We start from the raw sequence: 13,443 nt of genomic DNA, 5'->3' as shown, positions 1-13,443 counted from the left end.
GTAGGTATCCATAATTAAGTATCTAGATCAGCGTGACCTGTTTACCAGAGTACTTATAACCTCAATGAATGATAACACAATTTTCAGAGCTCTACTTTTCCTGGTCTCCAATCACAATGATAGGGGACCAGCCCTGAAGAGCCACCAGGACCGTTTTGTTAATTTGTGCAACTTTTAGGATAATCATGGAAAGAAAATAATTCAAAGTTGCACACTAGGGCCACTTCAGGAGTGAAATATACACAAAAATTGATAAAAACAGGCATGGTACATAATATTCAATAAACTCTGCACATGTAAGTCAACAGCTAATTTTTATTTGGATTCTTATTTATACACAGCCTTGTTTGCTCTCTTACTACAAGGGAACACTAAAACGACACTTGGAGCCAAGCAAAAAGATAAGCAATAATTAAGTAATTTAGATGGGATGTAGTGAAAATGGGAATCCACCTTTCATTTTCATTAATTATGAAGAAACCTGTGACTTTGAAATGTATTTCCTTCCTCAGTCCTTGCCACTTCCTACCAATCTCTTGTTAGGCAAAGAAGTAAAGGAAGAAATTGAAAGGTGACTAAAAATGCATCAAAATGCACTAATACATACTAAAATGGAATATGCATATAACTACCTATCTTCCCCATTTTACCTCATTCTTTGAGGACCATCTGTGGAATTTTAACTGTTGCTGACATGCAAGGAAGACCCAGCTGTCAGGGTTCATCTCTCTGCCGTGTTGTGAATGAGCCTGCAGGGATACTGCACCACTGGGCACCTCAGTGACTTCTTCTCCTGCAGGCAAAGTGCATTTTCTGCTTTACATTTCCTAACTGCCAGAGGCATGGAGAACAAAAGCCCTACATCAACTCTACATCAAAATGCCCAAAGTGTTTGGGATTGCAAAAACATAAGTGCATGCAACAAGGCACAACCTCTTCTGTTTTTCATGAAACTTGCAGGAAGAAGATCATTATTTATTATTCATGATTGTTTGCTTTCTGCTTCTTTCTCTCCACCCTTCTTGAAAGCTTGGCCAAAAAGTCTTTCAAACTGAGCAACTGACATACATGAACCACACTCCCACTAACAGAGGTAAAAAAAAAATAGATGTACTATAAACCACCAGTACTTCAAATCAGGGCTCCCAAGGAAGGAGGTATTTAAAATATATCACAATCAAATGTAAGTGAAGGTAATGCCTTCTGCAACCAAAAGTATGGGTTATGGTCATGGTGCTTGGTTTGTACTCATCAGGCAGGCTGAGAGGTTTTACAGAGCTCCCATCATGGCAGTGAATCTCTTAGGACTTGTGAAAATGCTGACTTTCAAAAAATACAAAATAAAAAAAATTATAGTCATTATAATGTTAAGCCAGATGTCATATGTGCTGTTCACCTCTCATTTTTACAGAAGCCTTGTTTTAGTCAACAGGCTGACATCACATGAACAAAGAAAATGTTTATATCCGCCAGGTCTGGCTTACTCATCTTCAATTCTTCTTCCTCTCTTCTCTGTTTCCTATTATCACTTTATCTAATGCACAGTCTGAGCATTGTCATATGTTTAGGGGTTTTTTCCTTATAAAAGAAGCCAAAATTTTAACATAACAGTGCTTTGTATCTCAAGCTGATGATAAGCAGGGTCAAAATACTAATGTGTGATGTATTAAACAGGAGGAAAATGCAAACAGTTCAAGTGGTCCAAGAAGTTAAACTTCCTACAAGTTAAAAACATCTCCAGAAACCTGGAAGTCTTTCTTGCTTATTCCTGTTTTTCTACCTTTGTATTTCCTCTGATTTCTTTGATGATAACAAACATGGTTTGTTCTTTATGCCTGCTTGTGCAAATGATGAAAGTTACTAAAATATATCCATAGTCTCACCATAGAGTCCCTATTTAGAAAATATGGCCCACCAAATGTCAGAAAATAAAAACCTGACTTTATTTTTATATATGGAAATAGCAGCAGGTGACTGATCTCCTTGCAGCAATGTTACTACACTAAAATGTCAAAGAAATTAATGATTTTTTTTCTGGGGCTCAAACAGATAATACGAAATTAATCTTACATTTTAAAGACACAATGGTATGATATATTGCAATGTAAATGATTCTGAATAAGGCCTTACACAACACCTCATGCAGGTAGACATTGGTGACACAGGGAAGAAAATGTAATTCTTTCATCTCAAAATGGAAAGTAAAAATTTGATTTTTATGCTAGCACTGCTACATCTAGGAGAGTTGTTTAATTCATTTATATGAACTTGCCATGTGTCTGATTAACTCAGAGCAAAAAGTGATGGCTGTGAAACTGAGTACTGGCAGAGTTCACTTGAAAATTTTCACTACAGACCAAGTCATAGGGTCTCTGCCTCCTGTACTCCTCATCAGGAAGAACTATTACATGCTTACTGATTACTTTGGTCTTTGTACTTTTGAAAATGGGTACCAAGCATATATATTAAATAATTATCTGACTTAGAAAACTTTTTCAAAGGGGGACATGATTTCTTCGTATTAGAATTCATCAATATTTTTCTGAGTTTTTTAAAGTGTAATTGTGAAATGAACAAATATTTATCTAAAACATTACCTTTCGGGTTTTAGATTTTTCTTTAGAAAAGCAAATACTTAAAATATTTGGCTTTATAAAGTTAGGTCTTTTTCAGAAAAAAAAAAAAATCTATGTATTCCAGAAAAATATTCTCAGTAATATGGCTTTATTTTCCTATAAACATTCTGAAAGAAAACCACCAGACATTTGTTGCCTAACACTGCTTCTTGCACAAAACCCAGAGGTGTGCGGAGCTAGAACAAGAGCTGGAAACACCTCTAGGCTGGGGTAGATGTTGAAGTCCCTGACTGCAGGGTGGAGCAGGATTTTAGCACCAACAACCGAACAGCTATCTCACGTTACCAGGAGAGCCTGCCTACACCAGTGTCACATCTGGGACACGAATCTGCTGCAGACTTTCAGCCCAGAGTTACGGCGTTCTGAGGTCAGGCAGGGACCACCCTCCCCATGCCTCCACCCTACCCCATCTGTCAGAAAGCATTAAATTAATGCCACAGAATAGTTAAAGCTGAAAGAGACACTTCCAGTGCTCAGCTGGCTGCAGTCTAGTGTTGACTAGCTGCTGTAATCTTTCCTGAGATCATTTGAACATAACACAGCTTAGTGCTCATTCTGTTTTCCTCACTGTACAATCCAGATCTTAAATTCAGTCATCACCTCTAACAAATCCCTTTAAATCATTCTCTATTACAAGGGCTTCTGAGTTTATACTGTGCCACTTAGAAAGGTGCATATTTTGGTGAGTTAATTGCAGGAAATAGAGCAAAGCCACTGCTTCTGGTTCCCTCATGGTCATCAGGGATGATTATTTCTGAGGTACAAGAGGGAGCATTACTGCTTAACTTGAATTGCCCTCCAAAGGTAAAAATGTTAAACCAAATTATTCTCATACACATTTTTCGTACCTTCAAGCAGGAGAAAAATCTAACCTGAGCATTTAGTGACAGCTCTTGATTTTTGTACTTGAATAAAAACAGAGATGTAGACAAGAAAAAGGCCCAGGCAACAGAAACCATCCCCAGCCCTAATCTCATAATGTGATTAGGTATGGTTTCCTTGGAGGATGGAAGTTTTCCAGACTGAAAGTTCTATGCAATGTGTGGAGGTTTTCCCCCCCTGAAGTGAGATTAAAATAATAATTTTAATTTGAAATAACAATGTAATCTGATTGATTGATTGATTGATTGATTTAAGCTGTATTGTTGGCATTTGGGTTTACCTGGTTTTGGGTAGTCTTTTAAATGTAGAATAAAAATTCTAACATAACTGAGGAGGAAAGATCCTTACCACGTAAATGGAAAATCTAATTCAAAGCACAGATATTTCCTGTTCTTGATGTAAAAAAAGGATTTGTTTACTCTGTGACTGTGTTGTTCAATGAAGGCTCTTATTTAGGTTTTGTTTCTCTACAGCATTAAGAAGGAATTACCATACCTCTGTTTTAAGCTTTAGAATTTTTATTGGAAAAAAATATGTGCTTTCAGGTAAAATTTAAGGGCTGCTGTGCTTTTAGCTTGGAGAGAAGGCTATATATCTAAATTTACATAAATCTTTCTATCCCCATATAGTCCTAATAATAATTACACTGTATATCCAGAATTTCTGCAGCACAACTTAAATATTTTAATTAAGAAAGAGGAATCAAAAAACATAATAAACAATAAGCCCAAACATTTAAAAATGAGAGTTAGAGATGGTTTCTTGTTCTTTCTGTTATAATGCCCATTCCTAAATTTTTATTCCTAATTAATTACCTGGAACTCTGCCACTCATAAAGAGTTTCAGACTTTAAAGACTTACAGTAATTTAGACTAAATCCAAAAGAAGTTTAGCTCAAAGAAATACCAATAAAACATTGTTTCTGCCTGACGTACACCTGAAGATTTAAGATAATGCATTTACTAATAGTTAAGAAGTATAACCCTGAGGAGAAATCTCATAAAAAGCTCAAGTCAAGCAAAAACATGTTTCTTTTGGTTAAGCATCCTGGCAGGACACTCATTGTACTCCTAAGCAGCAGAGCCACTGGCAGTGGTTGTGGTCTAAAGGATGACCATAGTCTCTCAGCACAGCTGACACACTTCAAGCGGAATTAATTGGCAATTAATCATGAGCATCATTACTTCCTTATGAAAACAGTATCATAATAAATTAACATGTAACCAAATATGTATCAGGTCTAAGGCCAAAGCAGGTAACCAATAAAGAGTTTATAGTTATTCAAGAGGAACGTACAATTTGAACAGTATAAATAATAAAGTCAGCGAAGGTACTCCCATTTGTTCCTGGAATCACCATTCGAGGGCAAAATGGCAGAGGCTTTGATTCTATTGTAGAACTGCAAAACAATCCCCTCGATCATGCAGCTAAAATAACATTACGCTTTTTCTCCTCCTGCTTATGAGTGAGCGCGCAGCTTTGCCTGAAGACAGAACACATGAGAATTGACAGTGTGTCCCTTTCTTGTTTTGCATGTGCAGAAGTACACTACCAGGAAACATGTTTTCTGAAAATGACATGCTGACTTCTGTGAAGGGCTACCAAAAAGGACCATATGTGAGAAAAACCTTAGGTGTTTGGGTATGAGCTCCCAGAGGAGCCACCAACCTGCACACCCCAGCACCTTCAGTTTGAAGGGAAAGCAGGGGATAAAGTAAGCACAAGGCTCCTGATTTTGACATAACAGACTCCAGAGCAACACTCAGAAACTATTGCTCATAGCCCTCTAAAAATTTGTATCTGCAGGGTTAATATACAAACATAAGAGGGCTTACAAGTAAGTAGTTAAGTAACAATCACATTAATACTATTTCCACATTTTCTCACCCAGAGTCACATCCTGGTATACCCTTTTGCAGGACTTCATCACCCATCAACACATGCAGGAAGTCACACAAGAAGGGCTATTATCAGATACCATGATTCTTTGAAAGTCTGCATTAAAATTATACTATAGCAATTCTCTAGAAACAAAAACTGTGATTGGCATTTCATAAATCAGAAAGACACAGTTTCAGTCCCAGAAGTTCCAGTCACAGTAATGGAAAGGTCACAGCAGTGCAAGAAGAAGGGAAAAGGGGGTTATGGTCAGTTCATCACACCTTGTTTCTCCCACTTCTCAGGGAGACGAGTCTTCCTCCTACTCCTACTTCCACCTACTCCAGGTCCCTGTCATAGGTGATCTCCATGAGCTTCTCCAATGCGAGTCCATCCCATGGACAGCAGTTCTCCACAAAGTGCTCCAAGTAGGTCACTATTCCACAGGATGCAGTCCATCGGGCACAGCCTGTTCCAGACACATTTCCCACAGGGTCACAGTCTCCTCTCAGGCATCCACCTGCTCCAGCATGGGCTCCTCCACAGGCTGCAGGTGGATCTCTGCATCCCTGAGATCCTCCATGGGCTGCAGGGACACAGCTGCCTCACCACGGTCTGCACCAGGGGCTGCAGCAGATTCTCAGCTCCAGTACCTGGAGCAGCTCCTGCCCCTCTTTCTTCAGTGACCTTGGGGTCTGAACAGTTGTTCCTCTTCTCACTCTGCTTTTCACTGGCCACAATTACATCTGCACAATAATTCTTCTTTTTCTTCTTCTTAGATCTGTTATAACAGAGGCATTCCCACCATTTCTGATGGGCCCAGCCCTGGCCAGTGGAATGTCCATCCTGGAGCCACCAGGGATTGGCTCTGCTGCACATGGGGCAAGCTTCTGGTGGCTTCTCACAGAAGCCACCCTGTAGCCCCTCTGCCATCAGAACATAGCCATGCAAACCCAATACAGTCTGCTATGCATGGACATGGTGGAGAGGCCTTTTCTGACCATTGTCTGTCTATTTTTTCACTGTTACTAATGTGGAGTTTATGAATCTATGCTTTGTTCATAGCTGTGACTACTGCGCACTGCAAGTGAAAGCAAAGAGGGAGAGAGTCATAATATCATTTTCTGAAACTACCACCAGTAGCTGGGGTTGCAGATTAAAAGATTGGTATGGAAGAGAAATAATTCAATTAGATGGGAATAAATAGTTGTGTTCCATTTAAATACCATAGGAGCAATTTAATTTGCCTTATTGAAAATCTGTTTAAGATGCTGCTACAATGTGATTTGTCTGAATTAGAAGGTTGAACTTCAGAAACAATGCCAAGATGCTAGCAGAACCAAGCTAGGTTTGTTTTGTGATCCATCCACACAAGTCCCATCAAGAGAGATTTTACTACCTATGAGCTTGCTGTTCTGGTACTCCCACAAAAGATGCTTTGGAACTGCTCATTTAAGGACAAATGCTACTCTGAAGTGTTTTGTTGCCTGCTATGATAAGAAGTGCTGGATGTTTGGCTGCAGACAATTTTCTTATCTTTTCAGTGCATCACCTAGTCATAGGTTTACTTTAAAATCATATATAAAGCTAAGAACAAGGAAAAAAAAAATAAAGACATGGCACTAGACAAAATAGGGTCAACCAATAGCAATGGTCTCCTGAAGATCACCCCAAAAATTCTCTCAGAATTGGGAGGTAAAACTCAGAGATCTTCACAAAAATTGTACTTCCCCCTTTTCCATGCTTACTTTTGGTCACATTTTAAAATAAGGTTGACTTTTATTTAACCAAAAAATCACACAGCACACACACTTTCCTACCACCTGCTGGCATAGTCAATACGTTGCCATAATGGATGATGTTGCTTTTATTTAGAAAGCAAAAAACAAAGAAAATGGATTAAATTAACTAGACAGTCAACTTTGCTGATGACAGAAGTAGGTTATTTTTGCATGTCAAATATGGAATAAATAATGCAGCAATAACTGCATAATTTAATAATTCTTTTAGTTAAGATACTCAAGTGAAATGAAAGAAGACTACCACAAAATAAAAATATGTAAGAAATATAAAGATTGGTAGGACAGCAAAATCTGTGGTCATGTATAATTTAATCTGTGGTCACAGAATGGAATAATACATTAAACAATTTTGTATATTAAATAATTTAGCAGAATATGAGAAAATAATGCATTTCTGTTATTTCTTCAGACAGTGCTTGGGAAACTTTTAATTTTCAGCCTGTTCAGTTACATGAATCTCAGCACTGGAAAGCCTAATGGGCCAATTCAGGCTTGCACCAAAGAGCCAGCCCTGCAGATCAAAGGGCAGATAGCTTACAAGCTCTGCAGCGTAAGATGATTGTTTGGTTGCCAATCTAATTTACTTGGGCTGAAATTGCTTTGTAGGGGAATGCATGGGAAAATATAGAACATTTGTTTATGTCAGGTTGCATGATGCAATTTGCTAGAGTTATCACATTTAGCAAAATGTAAAAGTTCAGGCCAGAGAGTAACAAGCAGTTACTGTCTGCTATCACTCAAGTTAAAAATCAGTGCCCTCATTTAGGTACTGCAGGCTACAAGCTGCCCTTCTGGCTTCCAATCAATCAGTCTCTTAAACTGGAGTCCCTTTGTATTTTCACACTGGGGTCTTTGGTATTACTAAAGCATTCCACTGTCAAAAAGCACAGTTACCCATGGCAACAAGTTTTTTGGAGTTTTTACTTCCTTATCAGTTTGCCCCAAAACAGAACATGAAGATTAACTGGCAGCTGCTGGTGTGTTCTAATACAGGCCTTCCTTTAATTGAAAAGAGGCTCCCTCTTCTAAGGACATCAGCAATGGAAAACTTTAGTGCTGATATAAAAATACGCCTAACGTAACACTTCTCAGCTATTGCTAAATAATTAGGGTTTTTTTCTGCTTTTATGATTAGCCTATTGCACTAGTCACATCACAGGCTTAGTGCCAAAAAATTACACAGGGCTGTGGTTGAGAGAAGATCATTTTTCCCACGGGCAATTTTTTTTTTTTAAGTATTATTTTGCAAGTTTTGCTTTTATCACAGTCTCTTCTCTCTACTGACCTTTTTGGTTCTGATATATCTTCCCTGATTCATTCATCTGGGCATTACTTATCTAACACAGGCTGGTGGTCTGGGTTCTCTCATCCATCAGTGGAGAGAAAGATTGAACCATACACAGGATGCTTGAGCTCATACATTTCTGACAACTCCTCTAGGATGATACAAACAGCGAGTGTTGCCACTGTGAAGTCAATTAAGCAGCTGGCTCAGGCCCACAGATAAGTCAGGTTAGAAGAGAGGAAGCCCCTCTCTATGGCTGAAAATTTACTGTCTCTAATATGTTGCCTGAGTATCCATAAGTTGTACTGAAGAGATACTGCATTTTGACCACACAGCTTAATCCCCAGTGTGGGGATTCTTCCCCATTTCAGCAGAGCTAAACCTGCTCACACCATTCTCATAAGCAGGTTCAAATAATGCATGTGGAAGGACTGCTTTATACAAGAACCAAAGATTCTAAGAGCTTACAAAATGCAACTGCCATCCTCCTTTCCAATGCCAAATGCCCTCTAATACTAGATGTCCCATTTAAAAAGTTCTCTTCCAGAATAAGAAATATTTTATGCTCTTGGGCACAGCCACATCACAGCATTTCTCCTCATATTTCTCTGACTATACTAGTTTTGAAACAACCTATAAAGTTTAGAACTAAGGAAAAATGAGTTATTCTTAGAGAAAAGACATGCAGATACAAGTGACTGTACTACCCAATTTTGGGGTTTATTTTACATAAAATTTTTTTCCTACTCTTGGAGGAAAATTCAATATTTGACATGTTTTTGACTAGGGGATTATTACTAATGAAGCCTGAGGAACTACTTTTCCTGAGGAAAACACAGTGTTTTTAAAATAAATTAAGAAAACCTAGTGGGGAAATTTAGTGTTGGAACTAGCACAGGCATGCTATGCTGAAAAGTCTCACACAAATAGATTATGGCACGTCTGGAATGTAGGATATCCATACCGATCTTTCACGAGTATATACTCTAAATTTCCAGTTTACACACAGCATTAAACACTTTGTCAGGTGGAGAGGGAGACCACAGGTCTATAGGATTCACAGAAAATGTAGACAGTAGAAGAAACATTGTATCTTAAGGTCTTTTAATTGCAGCAGAAAAAACACTCAAGCACATGGAAGACTTGATGTAAATGCAAAGACAGAGTCATGAATCCTTAGCAGATGCAGTTATTTGAATAAGCAATACAGTTAAATTGAAGTGACAGAAGACATGGAGTATTGAAACCTAAACTAAAGATAGTAATAAAAAAGAGCTGTAGAACCACAAGTAGAAAAAGCAGTTAAGAACAAGCTTTGAATATAAAGCAAGAGCTGAAACACTGGGAAGTATTTCTCATGAATGTGAAACAAATTTTCACTTTCTTGCTGCTGGTAAATACCTTCATGATGCCTGCTCACAGAAAGGAAAAAATAAATTCAGCAAATAGGCTGAAAAAATCTATCAGCAAATAGTCTTAAAACATGTTAAAATAGAGAGATGTGTGTCAGCACACACAGATCCACACACAGTGACAATCATGAAAATCGGACATCTCAACAGTACAAAAATGACAAGAATACAAAAGATCCAGTCGACTGTCACTGAATAACTTTTTTTTTTTCCAACTGAATGAGCAAAAAGAAAGAGACAATCCAGGTAATTTACAAGGGGGAGGATACTGCAGAGACCTGTTTTCAGGATATGCTCCCTGGGATGATCACCTCTCTCAGCCCTGCTCCCAGCCTGGTGCAGTGGTGTCTCTGCCTGTGTGGGCTCTTCACACCCAGGAACCTGCCCTCAGCATGGCTTTAGCAGGGAGACAGAAAGACATTTTCATGCAAAGGTAGGTGTGTGGACCTGCCTGGATGTCTGCTCTACCAGTGGATCCCGCTCTCCCTCCTTCTAAGAGGTCCTGCTGGAGTGGAGTTTCTTCCTGAGGTGCAGTTGGCGAAACCAGAGAATTTTCTTTAGGAATGTGATTAAAGGGCACATTCAAGACCAGTCGGAATAATGGCATTTACAGAGAACTGCAAATAATCCTAGCAAGACATAGTCTCAAACCCATCACCAGAAAGTCTGGGCTAATAAGTGGAATGCACTTTTCTAAGAAACCTACTTCTGAGAAAGCTCCTAGCTAACTTCTGCATGTGAGAAAAGTGAAAATCCCTTGGGTAGTGAGCCTGAGGCACACATCACTGCCTGAAGCTCAGAGCAGCAGAACAGGTCAATGCACAGTACATAGCTGCAGGAGGAGTTTGCAGACAGGCAGCCGAGTGCATGTGAAGAGCAGCCAAAGTCCACCACTTTGGGACCACTGCAGGGCCATCCTGCAAATATCTGATTTGAATGCCTGCTATTACCTCCAAGCAAGCCTTTCCATCTGTTCTGCCTATATTATTTTCAAAATTTACCTATTACCCTTATCATTAGTTCTGTTAATAGAAAATGCTCTGGGGGGAAATCCTATAGAAATTTAATAAATTTTAAGGAGCCACAATTCAGCCAGCTAGGCAGTTTAAAGCTGAGGAGTGATGCAAACCATTAGAGCCACAAAACCAGCTCAGTGCCAGGTTTTGGTTGTTACCTGTATCACTATTGTCACTATTATGCCCAGCTATTGAGAAGCTGTCTTATTCTGTTTCATTTCTTAGCAGTCATGTTATTACGAGCTGTCTCTCCAGAAGTTCCTGGAGGCATTAGAAACAGAAGGCATTGTAGGGACATGTAGGAGGAAGACACAGTCTCTTCCCTGAAGAGAATGTTGCAAGAAATCTGAAACAAAAGAAGATTTAACAGAGAAGTTCTAAACCTGAATGGGTGTCCCCTTATTGCAGTGAAGATCTGCTCTCCACTGGTAAATGCAGCATAAGGAGAAATTACTTGTCCATGTCCTTATTCTACCTCTGAAATGAACAGAAGATCACAATCTTATCTGTTGCACAATTTACATATCTTGTAGAGCAGCTTGATCAATGAAAATATGCTGTTTCCCATTACCTGTGATTCCTGGAAAGTAACATGAATATTATCTAAAGAGAAAGAAAAGACCTAAGGTCTTACATGATTTATCTTTGATTAGTACTGAGATCTCTTGCACTAGTTATTTCTTCCTCTTGTGCAAACAGAAGAAACTAAAACACTACTGCAGGTGAACCCTAAGACCCATGTGTTATCAGGTACCCAGCTTTGGCACCATTAGACTGTATTTACAATACATATTTGTAAATACCTTAAATATATTCCGGTTTAAAGACAATATTTTTTTTAATAATGCATTTTTAATAGACATTAAAAAACGCTTTAAATTCAGAATCTGAATTCAGAATCTGGTATTTGTTAACCAGAGACAATTAAAAGTCTTGACCTCTACCTTTAATGACAGGTCTAATTTTTTTTCAGTGTCCTTCTTAAAACATCCTGCTTTCCAGAGGAAACTGATATTTAAGAAGTACTTTGTTATAAAGTGCTCAGAGCAAATTTCAAGAAGGAAGAAATGACAGAGAACGGTGGAACATAGGAAAAAAAATTCCAATTATGGCTGATGCACCTCCTTGAGACCCCAGGTCACCGTCAGATTTACACACCAGTTCAGCTAAGTGCACACTGTTGATGGCACACATTGTCCAGCAAGTGCCAAACTGAGTAGTTCAACACTCCACAAAACCTTACAGGAGCACAGAAACAGCCAAAGCCAGCTCACATGTACACTGCTGAAGTAGACTAAGTTATGACACAGAGAAATTTGCACCATGTCTACACCTCTTTTTTTCTGTCTGCAAAAATGAGATGTGTAGGTTTGTGTGAAAACTGTGCTACAGAGGGAATCCAGAATCAACATCTATGTAAGTATTTAACTAACCCGGACAGTTTGATCAGGGCAGAGAGCTCATCCGCCCTCCCCTTTGTGGAACTCAGGCTCTGTTTGCACAGCTAATATCTTCCCCAGTAGCCATAAGCCCCATCCTTTGTGTATCAGTAGGCTTTAGGAAATGTTTAATCAGTTTGCAAGAGCACATAGATACAATTCCACAACAACCCTCTATGTGGCATCTAAAAGTGCCACTTAAAGGAAAATATAAGTTGTGCCCCTGAAAAGAAAGGCTATGGAAGTGTTCCTACATAAATCTACTCTCTTTCTGTATTCATTTTTCGCTCTCTAAAAAGTTTTAAGCAACAAAATGAAATTTTCTTGCTTTTGTGAAGATGGAAAATCACTGAGGGTTTTACTCTAATTTTTAACTTTATAAAATATATGCTGATTTGAAAATATGACTTCTAAAACTTTAATATTTTTTATCCATTATTGTAAAAACAAAGAATATAAAATTGAAAAATCAACCAGTGTATTTCTGAGCTAAAATTTTGTTTTGGCTTCAACCAAACACTATTTTTTAAGGACTGAGCAACTGTATGTGCAGTGAGGCAAAGCATTTAGAAAATAAAATCAGAAATTATAAATAATGAATACTTCCGGGGAACTTTTTTAGCAGAGCAGTAAATAACCACAACTTCCATCAAATTTAACATGAGAAGCTTGATTCTGATACTACCATTTTGAAGGTCTCTCACTTTAAAGCAGAAAAACTAGGGATCTTGACATACATATAATAACACAAGTAAATTCTCTATTTCATACAGTGAAAGTAGCTGTCACAAATTTCAAATGTGATTAAAGATCAAGTACCTGAAGGCAGAAATTTGGGCCTTGCAATTGTTCATTCTGATAAAGTGTAGAAACATGCAATATTTCAGAGTAATTAAAGGTATTTATCATACAGACATTGATATCACATGTTAAAGTTCTCTGAATTAATTAAAAATTTCAGCCTTACTGAATGCGCTGAAGAAATAAGACTGACAATGGTAACAAAACAGAAGAAGTAGAATTCTACACAATGCATGTGTGGGTTCAAACAAAGATAAAAATGAGGGCCAGAACTATCTCACTGTGCTATCCT

The 13,443-nt window shown here is 38.3% G+C and overlaps 1 protein-coding gene across 1 annotated transcript in view; it reads right to left on the bottom strand.

The window, feature by feature from the left end:
• The window catches only part of MOXD1 (monooxygenase DBH like 1), a 49,777-nt gene that overhangs the window by 20,118 nt on the left and 16,216 nt on the right, over window positions 1-13,443 (bottom strand). The window lies entirely within an intron of this gene.

The sequence above is a fragment of the Agelaius tricolor genome, unplaced genomic scaffold, assembly GCF_023055355.1.
Source record: "Agelaius tricolor isolate 1412-34295 unplaced genomic scaffold, bAgeTri1.0.p SCAF_1, whole genome shotgun sequence".
Classification (NCBI taxonomy): Eukaryota; Metazoa; Chordata; class Aves; order Passeriformes; family Icteridae; genus Agelaius; species Agelaius tricolor.
This window is presented reverse-complemented; position numbering and strand designations above follow the sequence as displayed.